Genomic DNA, 13,105 nt, shown 5'->3' with positions numbered 1-13,105 from the left:
CCTCTTAATATATATTTCTTTAAACAATGGAAGCATCCACTATATATAAATATGAATGTATGTATGTCTCTAAACTGTTATTTTCACTTAGTATATTTGATATATTTAATTATTTTACATTTTTTCCCTATTATAAATGATGCTGAGATTAACACCGTGATTGAAAATTCTTTGTGTACATCCTTGGCAATTTTCTTAGGGTAAATTCCCAGAAGAAGTAGTTCTGGGAGTATAGTATAATAGTTAGCAGCATGGACTCTGAACCATATAAACTGGGTTTGTATCCAATTATTGATTTTGTAAACTCAGACAAATTTCAGTGTCTCAGTTCCTTGCTATATAAAATGGGGTTAATTATTAATACAACATTATAGAATTTTTGTAAGGATTAAATGAGCAAATATACTTAGAGCACTTAAAACAGTATGTGGGACAGAGTACGAGTTCAACATTGGCCATTATTCTGGCACTAAGATGATATACACATGGAAACTTTTGGTTTTTGAGAATTGTTGCCAATGTACATAGGAAATTGTTAGAGAGTTATTGAATCCAGAAAGGCTGTAAAATCAATGCTCCCAGTAGAAGTGTTTACAGTCCATTTTCCTGCATCCTCATCCACCCTTTTTTCATTTACAGAGGAAGAAAAATGAGGTTCGGTGAGACTGAGAAATTGCAAAGAAGTTCTTTGACACTGGTCTCATTGTCAGGCATTGACAGATTCCGGACTATAGTACAGCTCCACAGCTCCACAAACCTGTCCTCATCACAATTGTAGATTAAGAATCTTACATTTGTATATATTAATGTATCTTGTTTTGCAGGATTGATTGAAATTAAGCCCCTTTTCCCCTCTAGATACAGTATAACTGTGGGAGCACTAGATAAAAAAGGGAGTTATTCTTCATTGTGGTGTATGGCTAATTTATTGTAACTTATACTTTCCCCCATTAGAAATAGAAGTTTCCATTTATAAATATGTATTGCAAAAAAACAAAACAACAAAAAAGTTCCCTGGAAATGTGTAAGAATCCCTTAAACTTTTTGTTCTCTGAAATTGAAATAAAAGTCGGTCTTACCAATGAATCACTAGAGGGCACTGTGACTCTTCAAGTTTTCAAGTTGTACAGTTTGGAAAAGAAATTCTGTTGTGAAGGTTATTTTTGACTTCAGTGAAGATTTTTGCTGGCATCCCAAAAAGTGAAATCAAATATGAAGAGTGAGAGAGGTGCATAGAAGTGGATACAAGACTGTGTATGAATTGATCAGGAGGTTACCTTTTTTGGTTACAAGAAAATCCAAGTTTTAGGAGCTTTTAAAATACGAAAATTGTATGTTCTAATCTTCCTTCCTTTTAGTGTAAGACGGTGTACTGGTCTTGAGACTTCTCATTGTTTTTTTCCTCTGGAAATATTTTATGTTACAGTCATAGCTGTGAGTGTTGAGTTACCACATGGCATAAACCAATATTTATGAAATATGAACATATATTGTAGTTATTTTAAAGCACATTAGTCATTATATAATGCATCCCTCCCCTCCCAGAAAAAAAGAACCCGAAAAACTGACCTGGGCCTTTAGTAGGTACTTTAGAATTTACCTAAAATAGCTTCAACGGTATCTTTATTTTTACTTCTTTAAATGCTGTGCTGAAGAAAAAGCTCTTCTTTCAGTTGATTTTTCCCACTTCATTGCTAAGCCTGGGATTAAGTTAACAAAATTGGTAAGCAGTATTGCTTTGCCCTTCCAAGTAACCTTCCTGAAGGACTTCCTACTGAGTAGTGCATCAAGCAGCATCTTTGTTAACAATTTAAACTATGATTTCCATTCATAGAACATAAAAACCCTAGGGCATTTGAAATAGTAGTTGCTGGTTTTAATTTGATAAAGTTGCAAATGATTTACCACATTTTTTGTTCTGTATGTTTGTCATCTTATAGTAGGCTGTTTAGAAAAAAAAATCCACACATTGTTAAGTTTGAGTTTGTTCTGGCCTTATTAAAGGGACTTGGTTTAAATAAGGAGTGATTTTGTATAGTCTTCAACAACCTGATGCTGGGTTCTTTCTTTCTTCCAATAAATAAATAAATTAATTCAATAAAAAGAAAGACTCTTAATAGTATATTGAAAATATAAGACTTTTATATTATATCTAAAATATATTTAAAAAAGAAAAAAAAGGTTCTATTATTGCTCCTTTCTGGAAGATAATATATCAAAAGTTACTTGTTCAAATTGATTTCCTTATGTTTCCTAACCATCCTCACCTTCCAAACCAGTTTACCAGCCCTGTCTTCTCCACACTCCCCTCATCTCCTCAATTCAGAATTTATGTTGGTAAGATTTTTTAATTCCTTCCCTTCCTTCCTTCCTCTCTTGCTCTCTTTCCTTCTCTCAGTAACAAGTCTAACAGGCTGAACTCTATCTCCACTTGTGAGTGTGTATATATATACACACTCTCTTAATAGCTGTTCAGAATGTTAATAAAAGTTTTTTTGCATGGTAGCATAAAAAAAAATCCCAAACACCCCTTCACGGCTTTTGGGTTCCTCTCCTTCCCAGACACACATAGATACCACTTTAATTTTGGGGGCCATTATCCCACGCCCCTGATTGCTATGAAAACTACATTGGCTAGGGGCTGGGGCTGGATGGACAGACACCTCCCCCTACCCAAACACCTCCTGTGGTTGGAAAACTTTTTTTTTCTCTCTGAATAAAAAAGTATATCTATCTATATATTTATATCTATATCTATATTTATATCTATATCTTCATTACTAGAGTGACATTTTCTAAAACTAGCCAAACTTTGTCATACAGAATCTTGCTATACCTTGGGTTCAAATAATCTTTTTGTGTATTTTCACTGTAAAGCAGAACCTTTTAAATAGTGGTTCCAAATCCAACAACCCTGTCCATTTGAGATCAACACTGAGTGTGTGTTGTGTCCTCTTTGTTTCCTGGATTAGGAGAGCACATGAAATTAGCAGAGAACTAGTAGCCAGTTTAGTTTTTATGGATATATATATATATACACACACACACACACACACACACATACATATATATATCTATATCTTTATCTATCTATCTCACTACTGTAAGGATCAATTCTTTCCCTACTGTGGCATTCTGATTAAATTCTGTTTCTGCTACCTTCGGCAACATGGTCATCATAGCTAACATTATTGAATACCAATACATCTGGCCGGCTAAACACCTCATATATATTATAGGGTCCATGCAGTGCAGGTCTCATCATGCTCTCTCAGCCTAAGCAGGATTGGCAATGTGCTCTTTTGGAATTCAAAATAGAACATATTTCCAGAAAGGTTATCTTGTTGGCAGTAAGTGAGAATTACCTGTCTGTGACTTTTAGAATGACCCGAGGACTCCCATAATTACACTTTAAAAATAATATTTTGGGAAAAGATTATATAAGTAGAAACGATGCAATGAAGAATCTTATACATATTAAACTCTTTTTTTCAACCCTCCCTAAATTAATGTTTCTCTGCAACCACTTCACCAGTACAGTTGTTGAGTAGGGGAGAATTGCTGCCTTGGGAAGAGGAAGACGGATGGAAAGGAAGTCTAAGTCAGGCCAAGTAAACACAAAATCAGGCGGGCCTGAGGAAGCGAATGGTCAGACATGCGTGTCGGAGTTTATTCCGCGGTGGGAGGGTGTGATAAAAAGCAAGGAAGCTTGGCTTTCACTCCCAGAAAACTTGAGGGTGGCCGTGGGAACCAAAAAGCCCCTCATTGTGCCTTAAAGGGAGTGACGGCCGCACAGGCTGTGTGTGCCTAGGCTCAGGAACCAGGGCAGCACTGCGCAGGCGTGGGCCACAAGCGGCCCTCCCCCCGCCCCAACAAGAGAGCAGGAAATACAGGGAAGGCGGGTCCGCGTAGGCCTATGGTAGAGGCAGAGCTGCGCGGCTGAGGTGCGCAGTGCCCAGGGAGAGCCTGGGAGCCGCGCGGTTAGCTGCTGGCGAGCCTTGTCTGGATGGACTACGCCGCAATGGTCGTCCGGCACACCTTGGGGCCTCGGGTGGGGCCCACATGCCAGGTGAGGAAGCACTTCCTCGGTGGGTTCCCGAGGACGGAGACCATGGCTTGGAGATGGCAAGCGGGAGAGTCGTAGCTTGCTGAGCTCCTCCGCCTCCATTTTGGAGAGCAGGAGAGGACAGGAACCTTGAACAATCGGCCATTACCCCAAAGAGGCCGAGACTACCGGGAAGTTGCTGTTCTACCCCAAACACACTGTCTTACAATCAGGAATAAAGGAGTAACCTTGATCAACAAACAGGTTTACTTCCTCATGCCACTGAGAGTGGGAACCTGAACGCCACGTTCTATCAGTTCAATGGAAAAGAATGCCACATTTTCACGGAACGCTGGTGTAGCGTGCCCTTTTTCAGTCTTACCAGGCACAGATTGTGTTAAAGATAGGAAAGTAGAATGGAAAAAATTAAAAGTTTAAGGGAAAAAAAAAACCCTTAATATTTGGTTTTCTTCAAGAAAAGACACAATTTTACCAGAAAACTGGGGCCATTCTGTATGTACAATTGCCTGCCCCAATTTTTAATGCTTCATGGTTTGAGTGTTTTCCCAATTCTTCAAATATTTAATGGTTATAACTTGACTGCACTCTTCACCTTCCTCTTCCCGTTTTCTCAAATGTTTCTCCTGGCCCCTTTTACTGCCACAACTGTCTCCTTTATACCTCTCCTGGGTGCATCAGGCTTCCTCATTTTCAGTCATGCCTGTATATTGGGGAGCTTTTTAGATAATGCAGCCGCCATGAAGAACTCAGTGACTTTGTTGTGTTGCGCACACTCTGCTCCATTTGTGAATTAGTGCCTCACCCACGAATGGATTTGAAATTAGGGAACAATGGGCCGACTGACCCGCTAGTTCCATATATCGGAAATATATTTGAGAACTAATGTGAGGAGTCTTACCAGAGAAAATGTCCATAACCATCACAAACTGTATTCTCTGGGCTTCCAGCAAGTCATAAATACTTGATAGGAAGGGTTGTTTAGTTGGGATTAAAAAATCATGACAATGGAAAATGCTATCACAATGGTGGGAACATGCACCTGTGAGTATTATTTTTTTCCCACCTGTATACAGAAGGCAGTTCTCTTTATGTGTGGGGAGTTTATTATTACGATAGTTTTGGAAAATGTGGGTGTATTTTCATTTTCTGTCCTTCTTTAAGACACCTGCAATTTTATTCTCTTTAGCTATGACTGGCATATATATCTATAGTTAGTATTTTCTAATCTTGGAATTATTATTATTTTTTTTTACCAAGGTAACTTTAGTTTCTACCTTGACCTTAATCTATATGAGGAAATGCATCTAGAATGAATGAATGACTAGGCACTTGTAGTGCAGTAATTTAAGAACTGCTTCAGCAAGTTATTTTTATATTTTAAAATGTAAAGATACCTGGTTTTAGGTTTGATTTGATTATTTAAATAAACTAAAGAATTTCTAAGAAGATTTTGAGATTATTTTTGATGACGCAAGCATTGACAAAGGAAACATTGTTCATGCTCCCCCCCTGTCAAAAAGTATACCCTTCCTATTACAAACCCAGCAGAATCCAAATTTGTCAATTTCTGTAAAATTAAGGGGACTTAATTTTGAGTTTGAAATCTTGAATAGTGATTACTTGCTGAGCATATATAAAAATAAAAGAATAACTAGAAGGAAAGGTTTATTTTAGAAACATATTAAGCTTAGGCATACTAATATATATGATATACATAATGTGTATTATGTTGTATTATAATCATAATGTTAGGCATATTATGTAATATAGTGTATATTATTGTTGCCTTTTTACTCTCTTGGCAAAGGTAGAGATGCTGTTGTGGTTTCTGTTAGGTTCAATTAAAATATGTAACATTATTCTCAGACTGGGGCCTTACATAGAACAAGTTATATTATGGAGGTCATCTGTTGGAGCTATATTACCAGGCTTAGATTGAGGAAAGAAAATTAGTTTATAGCAATTAGGAATTTAGAACCATAGTACTCACTGGAAGAGTGCTAATTAAGTTTAGGCAGAGAAGACTCTTAGGATAAACAGCCTCTGGATATGCTAGTTTAAGTTTTATACATTAGGGGGAAGTACATGTGTTTTATCTGAATTCAGTGCTATACATGGTTGCTTAAAGAGTAGATATAATGCCACATCTGTCAAACATGGAATAAAAGTGTGCTTCATCTGGGGGCTCTCCCATACAAAGGTACAATTTTTACTTTATGATGCTAACTGGGTTATGAGAAGAAATTGGAAGAAAAAGAGGCTGTTCTATAAATAATATTGATACAGGATTAAATGGAAAAAATTCTGCAGTATATTGCAAATGTAAAGAAACCATATGTAGGAAAACTCCACAAAATATTATACTACAATAATGTGAGAAGGGAAGTTAAGATTAAATGGGGCAGTGAAGGTTAATAGTAACTTTCACCGTGAGGCCAGCACAATCCCTTTTCTTCTATACTATTGGGTTTCTGTGCATGTGTTTGAAGAGAGATGTTTGGACCTAGGTTACATAATCCATTGTTCTTTGCTCCAGAATATTGTGTTGCATCTTTGGAGATTTCCTGTCAGCTTCTCCATAAAAAGAATTGTTCTCAAACGCTCTGCTGCCTAGAGCCATGCTTCAGCTAGTGCAATTTTTCCATATTAACCTTGCTGATAAGCAGAGCCTACTTTAAATATAAGTTTGATGCAAATTGGGAAGAAAAGGAAATAATAATGGGGCTTAGCTTGTGTAAGTTTTTGCCTGAGGAAAAATGGTACAAATATTTTATTATTTAATTATCTTTTAGGCTCGCTCTCACTCTCTTTCTCTGTCACTCTGTGGAAGGTAGTTACCCCATCAGCGTACTGAAAGTCCGTTCAGCAGAGCAAGAGCTAGTCAATAGACAGCATTTTCTCTTTATTATTTATACTGTTAAGATTGAAAAAAAAATTGAGTGAAAAGAAGCATATTTGTGGAATACATCATCTGAAGAACATTTGGCTATTGGGGATTAATAATAGATTAGCTGTGCGAATAGAAAATACCCTAAGGCTCTAAAACTTTTATTTAGTACTTGGCATTTGCATTCATCAATCTCTTCTAAACCTTTTTTTACCTCACAACAATTTTGAGTAACAACCATTTCTCCCATTGTGTGACATCAATTGGTTGAACTACAAATCAGTTCAGTTATGATACTAACTACCATAGTTAGCGCAGACCTCATAGGCTAAGGGCTCAGTTTCATGACTGCCCCACTTCTTTAAAAAAAAAATTATTTTATTATTATTATTTCTAAAGATTTTATTTATTTATTTGAGAGACACAGTGAAAGAGGGAACACAAACAGGGGGAGTGGGAGAGGGAGAAGCAGGCTCTCCAAGGAGAAGGGAGCCTGATGCAGGGCTGAATCCCAGGATCCTGGAATCCTGACCTGAGCCGAAGGCAGATTCTTAACCAACTGAGCCACCCAGGCTCCACAAGACTGCCCTACTTCAAATGCTAGTAACAAGTTCCAGGTTGTTACCTATATTTATGACCACCCAACTATATATTGAGGATTTCCATGACTTCCTCCTCAGGTTAGATAATTTACTAGAACGGCTCATGGAACTGAGTTAAGTTTACTTACTCTTACTGATTTCTTATAAAAGATACAATTCAGGACTAGCCAAATGGGAAAATGAATAGGGCAAGTTATAGGTGAGGGGCACATGGAACTTGCATGTCACCCCTCCTAGCACCGTGGTGTGTTCACTAACCCAGAAGCTTTCTGAATCTTATTAGGAGTTTCTTTGGAGGTTTCACTGGTTGATTAAATAAATCATTGACTGTTGGTGATGAACTCAATCTCTATCCCCTCTCCCCTCTCTAGATGTGAGGGGGCCGGGCTAAAAATTCCAGTACTTTAATCTTGCCCTGGTCTTTCTGGTGACCAGTATACATCCTGGAACTATCTAAGGGCCCACCAAAAAAATGGCTTCAATTGAAGAAAAGATGCTCCTATTACCCAGGAAATTGCCAGGGACATAGGAGTTCTGTGTCAGGAACCAGGGATAAAGACCAAATATTAGACCAGAAGATGCTCCTATCAACTGTGTCATTCAGGAAATTATAGAGGTGTTAGGAGATCTGTGGAAGGAACTTTGGGCAAAGACCAAATATATGTTTGTTTTTTACTCACATTCTCCCTTTCTAATTTTTGATCATAGGAAAGAAATACTGTCTTTCCTCCCTCACTCATTATATGTGTCAATTTTATTTAAGAGTCTGACATATCCCCTTAGAGCTTCTTCGTTAAGAAATATTTTCATGAAGATTAATAAAAGGAGTAGAAAAGACAAACTTCCTCATATAGGTTATGTTCTTTTCCCCCTTATAATCTTGGCCAATACTGTTTTCTGAAGGGTATGATAATGTTAACAAAAGTCTTGTGATTTGTTATAAATATCATAAATTACAAATAAGTCTCCTTTGTCAGATAGGAAGTATGGCAAATGGGAAATAATAATCTTACTTATTTCTGCCTGGTTTTAAAAAATGTTGCCATTTCTTAGTCTACCTTTGCTCCTTTCTGTCCTCCATAGTGTTCATGTCACTTGATTTTAGTCGGTCATACATAACTTCCAGATCTGTATTTCTCAGATTCTAAATTTCTGATACATACAGGCAGAAATCTTTCAGTTTTCCTACAGACATTTTAATTTTAAGCATTCATTTATTTACTGCATTTTATTTTATTTTACTATTTTTAAATATTTGTTTATTTAAATCTAATTAATTAACATATAATGTATGATTGGTTTTAGAGGTACAGGCCTGTGACTCATCAGTCTTATCTAATACCCACTGTTCATTATATCCCATGCCCTCCTTAATGTCTAGTGCATGAAAAAATTTTTATTTCTTTCATTTCTTGAAGTACCATTAACATACAGGGTTATATTGGTTTCAGCTGTGCAATATAATGAGTCAACTGTTCTACACATTACTCAGTGCTCATCATGATAAGGGTATTCATTTTTTTTTTTTTAGTGATAGCATACTCTCAATCTCTTTTTTCTGCATCACCCATCTGCTCACCTCCCTCCCATTTGGCAACCACCAGCTTCTTCTCTGTATTTAAGATTCTATTTTTTTGCTTGTTTCTTTTTTTATTTTGTTCATTTGTTTGTTTTGTTTAAGTGCATTTGTTTCTCAATGCATTTTTTTCAAGGGCCTATTATGTGCTGGCACTTAACATGTTGAAAACTATTCATTTCATTTCTATTTTCTTATATCCAGATAACAAACATAGACACCTAGGGACTGATTTTCCCCTCATTCCTTTGATGATGGTGATAAAAAGAACTGGTCAAATACTATGAAAGGCATTTAACATACCTCATTAACTCATTGAATTCTTATAACAGTTTTGTGAGTTAGGAACTATTATTTTAAAGTCAAGGAGAGGGGCACTTGGGTGTCTCAGTTGGTTAAGCGGAGAGCCTGCTTCTCTCTCTCTCCCTTTGCCTGCCACTCTGCTTACTTGTTCTCTCTGTCAAATAAATAAATAAAATCTTAAAAAAAAATAAAGTCAAGGAGAAATTTGAGTTGAGAATTCTGTAACTTATGACTTAAGGTCATATAGCTACTGGGTGGGAGAAGCAGGTCTGAACTAAGGTCAAATGTAGTAACTAAGACTCCAAGCTGATTTTCCTTTGTTAACATCATGGATATAAATCTCCCTCTTCTCCAGTCTCACTGCTCCAAGTGTAGTTGAGTCCATCATTATCTTGGCCTGGATTGCTTTAACTGGTTTATATTGGTTCATATGTCTCCATTTCATCTTCAGTACTGCTACCAGATAAATCTAAGATCTGATCATGTTCCTTGTTAATTAAAAAACCTTCTATGGCTTCTCATTAACTACGTGACAGGGCACAAACTTCTCTTCCAATATTCATCTCACTCTCCTACTGTCCCCCTCCACAGGTTGTTTGCTAACAGAACACAGATTTTGTTTGCAGTGTGGTAGCAATGGGCCCGCCCACTCCAGTGGGTGGTTGCAATTGGTCTAAGCCAGTGTCTCTTGATGGAGGTGTTTTGGTGTTTTATAAACAGTACAAATCTCCACTGTGGGGGATTGTTTTCCACATTTCAGTGTTTTTAGCATCTCTGGCCTCTTGGCATGGGTAGCTAGTCATGCCATTGGGTTCTCTCCCTCACTGCAATGATCAAAATGTCTTCACACATGTTAAAGCATTCCTTTCCGTTTAAGGGAGAACCACAGGTGTAAGTTAATCACGGTATTCCTTCCCCCTATTCTCAGATTCCCTCCTAGCTAAATGTAGCCATGTTATACCCTTAGGTGCCTTGATACCTAAGGGAAGTCAGCTATAGGATCTTTAGGGAAGCTTTTCATTTTCTTTCTTTTCTTTTTCTTTTTTTTTTTTTAAAGATTTTATTTATTTACTTGACAGAGAGAGATCACAAGTAGGCAGAGAGGCAGGCAGAGAGAGAGAGAGAGGGAAGCAGGCTCCACGCTGAGCAGAGAGCCTGGTTCAGGGCTTGATCCCAGGACCCTGAGATCCTGACCTGAGCCGAAGGCAGTGGCTTAACACACTGAGCCACCCACGTGCCCCTCATTTTCTTAATTGAAAGAATGGATATAGCTGCTGATGTTCCTCTCTTTCTTCTTCCTGCCCTGAATGAGGGACTAGAGCAAAGCTGTAGAATTCATTTTGCAACAAGCCAGTGTGCCAAGAGTAGTGGAATAGAAAGACTGAGGGCCTGAATTTTAGTACCAGTGGTGTCTTCTTTATCTCCTTGTAATTTATTTTTTAATCCTGTACAATACAAAATGCTCACTATGATGTTACCATGGGTCACCATACAAAGTTATCACAATATTATGATTATATTCGGATGCTGTACCTTTCATCCCTATGACTCCTTCATTTCACGCCTGGAAGATTGCGTCTCTTAATTCCCTTCACCCATTGTTCCCATCTCCCCACCTCCATCCCCTCTGGCAACTACAAGTTTGTTTTGAATAGATTTTTGGGAGGAAGAATGGTTTTATTTTGAATTATGAACTCTGTCATACTTGGTATCTAATACAGTGTGTGTCAATCTAGAACAAATTAAAACATTGGATATAATCCTTGCTTGAGGATAGCATTCCTTTAGACTCACATTTCTGGTTCATTGTGTTCTTTAAGTTGTGACATCATTTTAGGGGACTATCATGTTCATGTCTGTAGACAGTTAAACATGTCACCTGCTCATTTACTTGGCTCTGGACAGCTTTATTTCCATTCTGTTTCTTCACCCTTTTCTATGGCTATACCCTAGACATTGACATACCTAATACTTCTTTCTTAGAAATAATAAACCATCCTTTCTGTTGTTGCATTGGTCTTTTTCACTAGGCTTGCTTTCTTTTTTGCTGCTGCCTTCTTCTTCTTCCTCTTCTTTTTTTTTGTGCATGGGGACCTCTCGTCCTTGACTCTGCAGGATTCTCTCTATTGATACTCCCTGTCTTTCTGTCTTATCTGGTTTAATTTCCATGGTTCATCATTTCAACCACGCTTGAGCAATTCCCTAAACTTCCTTATGTTTTACATATCTTGGTCATTTTTTTAATGTTATTTTTTCATTTTACTTAGAAGTTCTTTAAAAACTTATCCATTCTTGGGATGTCTGGGTGGTTCAGTTGATTAAACATCTGCCTTCAGCTCAGGTCATAATCCCATGGTCTGGGACCCAGCCCAAAGTCAGGCTCCCTGCTCAGTGAGGAGTTGGCTTCTCCCGCTCCCTGTGGCTACTTGTGCATGTATACACTCTCTCTAATAAATAAATTCTTAAAAAACCAAAAACAAAAATGAAAAAACTTGTCCTTTGACTCCAGCTACTTATGCCCTCCCCCAACCACTCCTTTCTTAACAGATAAATGTATTTTGCCATAAAGAAAATCTATACTGTACCCATCTTTTACTCATTCCCTCCTGTTATAATTCAGAGAGGATCCTTTTTTTTGTTTAAATATAATCTCTCTAGGTGAGCTCTGAGTCTCATAAACTGCCATCATCACAGGGACCTTGTCCTTTCTCCTTCTGTTATATTCTGTCAGAATTTAAATATGGCATAAGTTGCTCCCATCTTGTAAACGGATCATACTTAGATCTTTCTTCCCTTTCTGGATTCTTTTGCTCTCTTTCCATTCCCTCCCAGTTACACATTTTGAAAGAATTGCTTATACTTTGTGCTTCCACTCTCACCTCCTAACTTCCTTGATTAGTTCTGTTCCTTCACTACACTGGTTCCTTGGCTTGGGTGAAACTTGTCTCTCCAGAGTCACTAGTAATCTTGCTAATGCCAAGAGGCATGGCTCAATCCTTATGTTATTTGATGTCTTTCTTGTCTGACATTTTTGATCCTGACACACTTTCTTCTTTTGACCTCCTGATATTTTAGGTAAAAGTTTCCTTTTACTTTTCTGGCTGTTCTTTCGTATTCATCTTTCCAGGATTCTTTCCCTGAGGAGTCTCTCCTACGGCCTTCTCTTTTCATTCTATAGTTCTTTTCACTAGACCATCTGTTCCCATGACTTAAAATACCAACCATATGCTGTTGATTTCCAAGTGGTTGATTCCTTCTCAGCAGTTTTTAACTCCAAACCTATATATATAATTGCCTACTAGATGTTTTCACTAGGCTATCATGTAGGTATTTCAAAACAACACATCTTATCTTTTCCCACAAGCTTGCTTATCTTTTGTTGTTTCTAATCTCATTAAGTGTCTTCATCTAGTTATTCAAAGGAGTAACTTGACAATGATCTTTGACTCATCTTTGTCCTTTATGTTCCGTATCTAAAGATGGTTGGATCCTATTTGTTCTGCCTTCTAAATATTTCTCTGATAGGCCAACATTTCTCTCTTCCTGTGCTGTTTTCCTAGTTCAAGGTGACATTTAGCTGTCATCTGGATAAACACAAGACCCTTCTATTTCATCTCTGTGCTATAATCTTTCCTTTTGTAAATCTATTCAAATGCACATATTATTATCCA

The 13,105-nt window shown here is 37.5% G+C and overlaps 1 long non-coding RNA gene across 1 annotated transcript in view; it reads left to right on the top strand.

Annotated features, from left to right (window-relative positions):
* The first annotated feature begins 3,909 nt into the window (after positions 1–3,909).
* The window catches only part of LOC106005374, a 35,738-nt gene continuing 26,542 nt past the window's right edge, over positions 3,910–13,105 (top strand). Inside the window, exon 1 of the long non-coding RNA XR_001178686.2 lies at positions 3,910–4,069. This is a non-coding gene — a long non-coding RNA (uncharacterized LOC106005374). The remainder of the gene's footprint in view (positions 4,070–13,105) is intronic.

This window comes from Mustela putorius, unplaced genomic scaffold, assembly GCF_011764305.1.
Source record: "Mustela putorius furo isolate JIRA1106 unplaced genomic scaffold, ASM1176430v1.1 tig00003866_pilon_pilon_pilon, whole genome shotgun sequence".
Lineage (NCBI taxonomy): Eukaryota > Metazoa > Chordata > Mammalia > Carnivora > Mustelidae > Mustela > Mustela putorius.
This window is presented reverse-complemented; position numbering and strand designations above follow the sequence as displayed.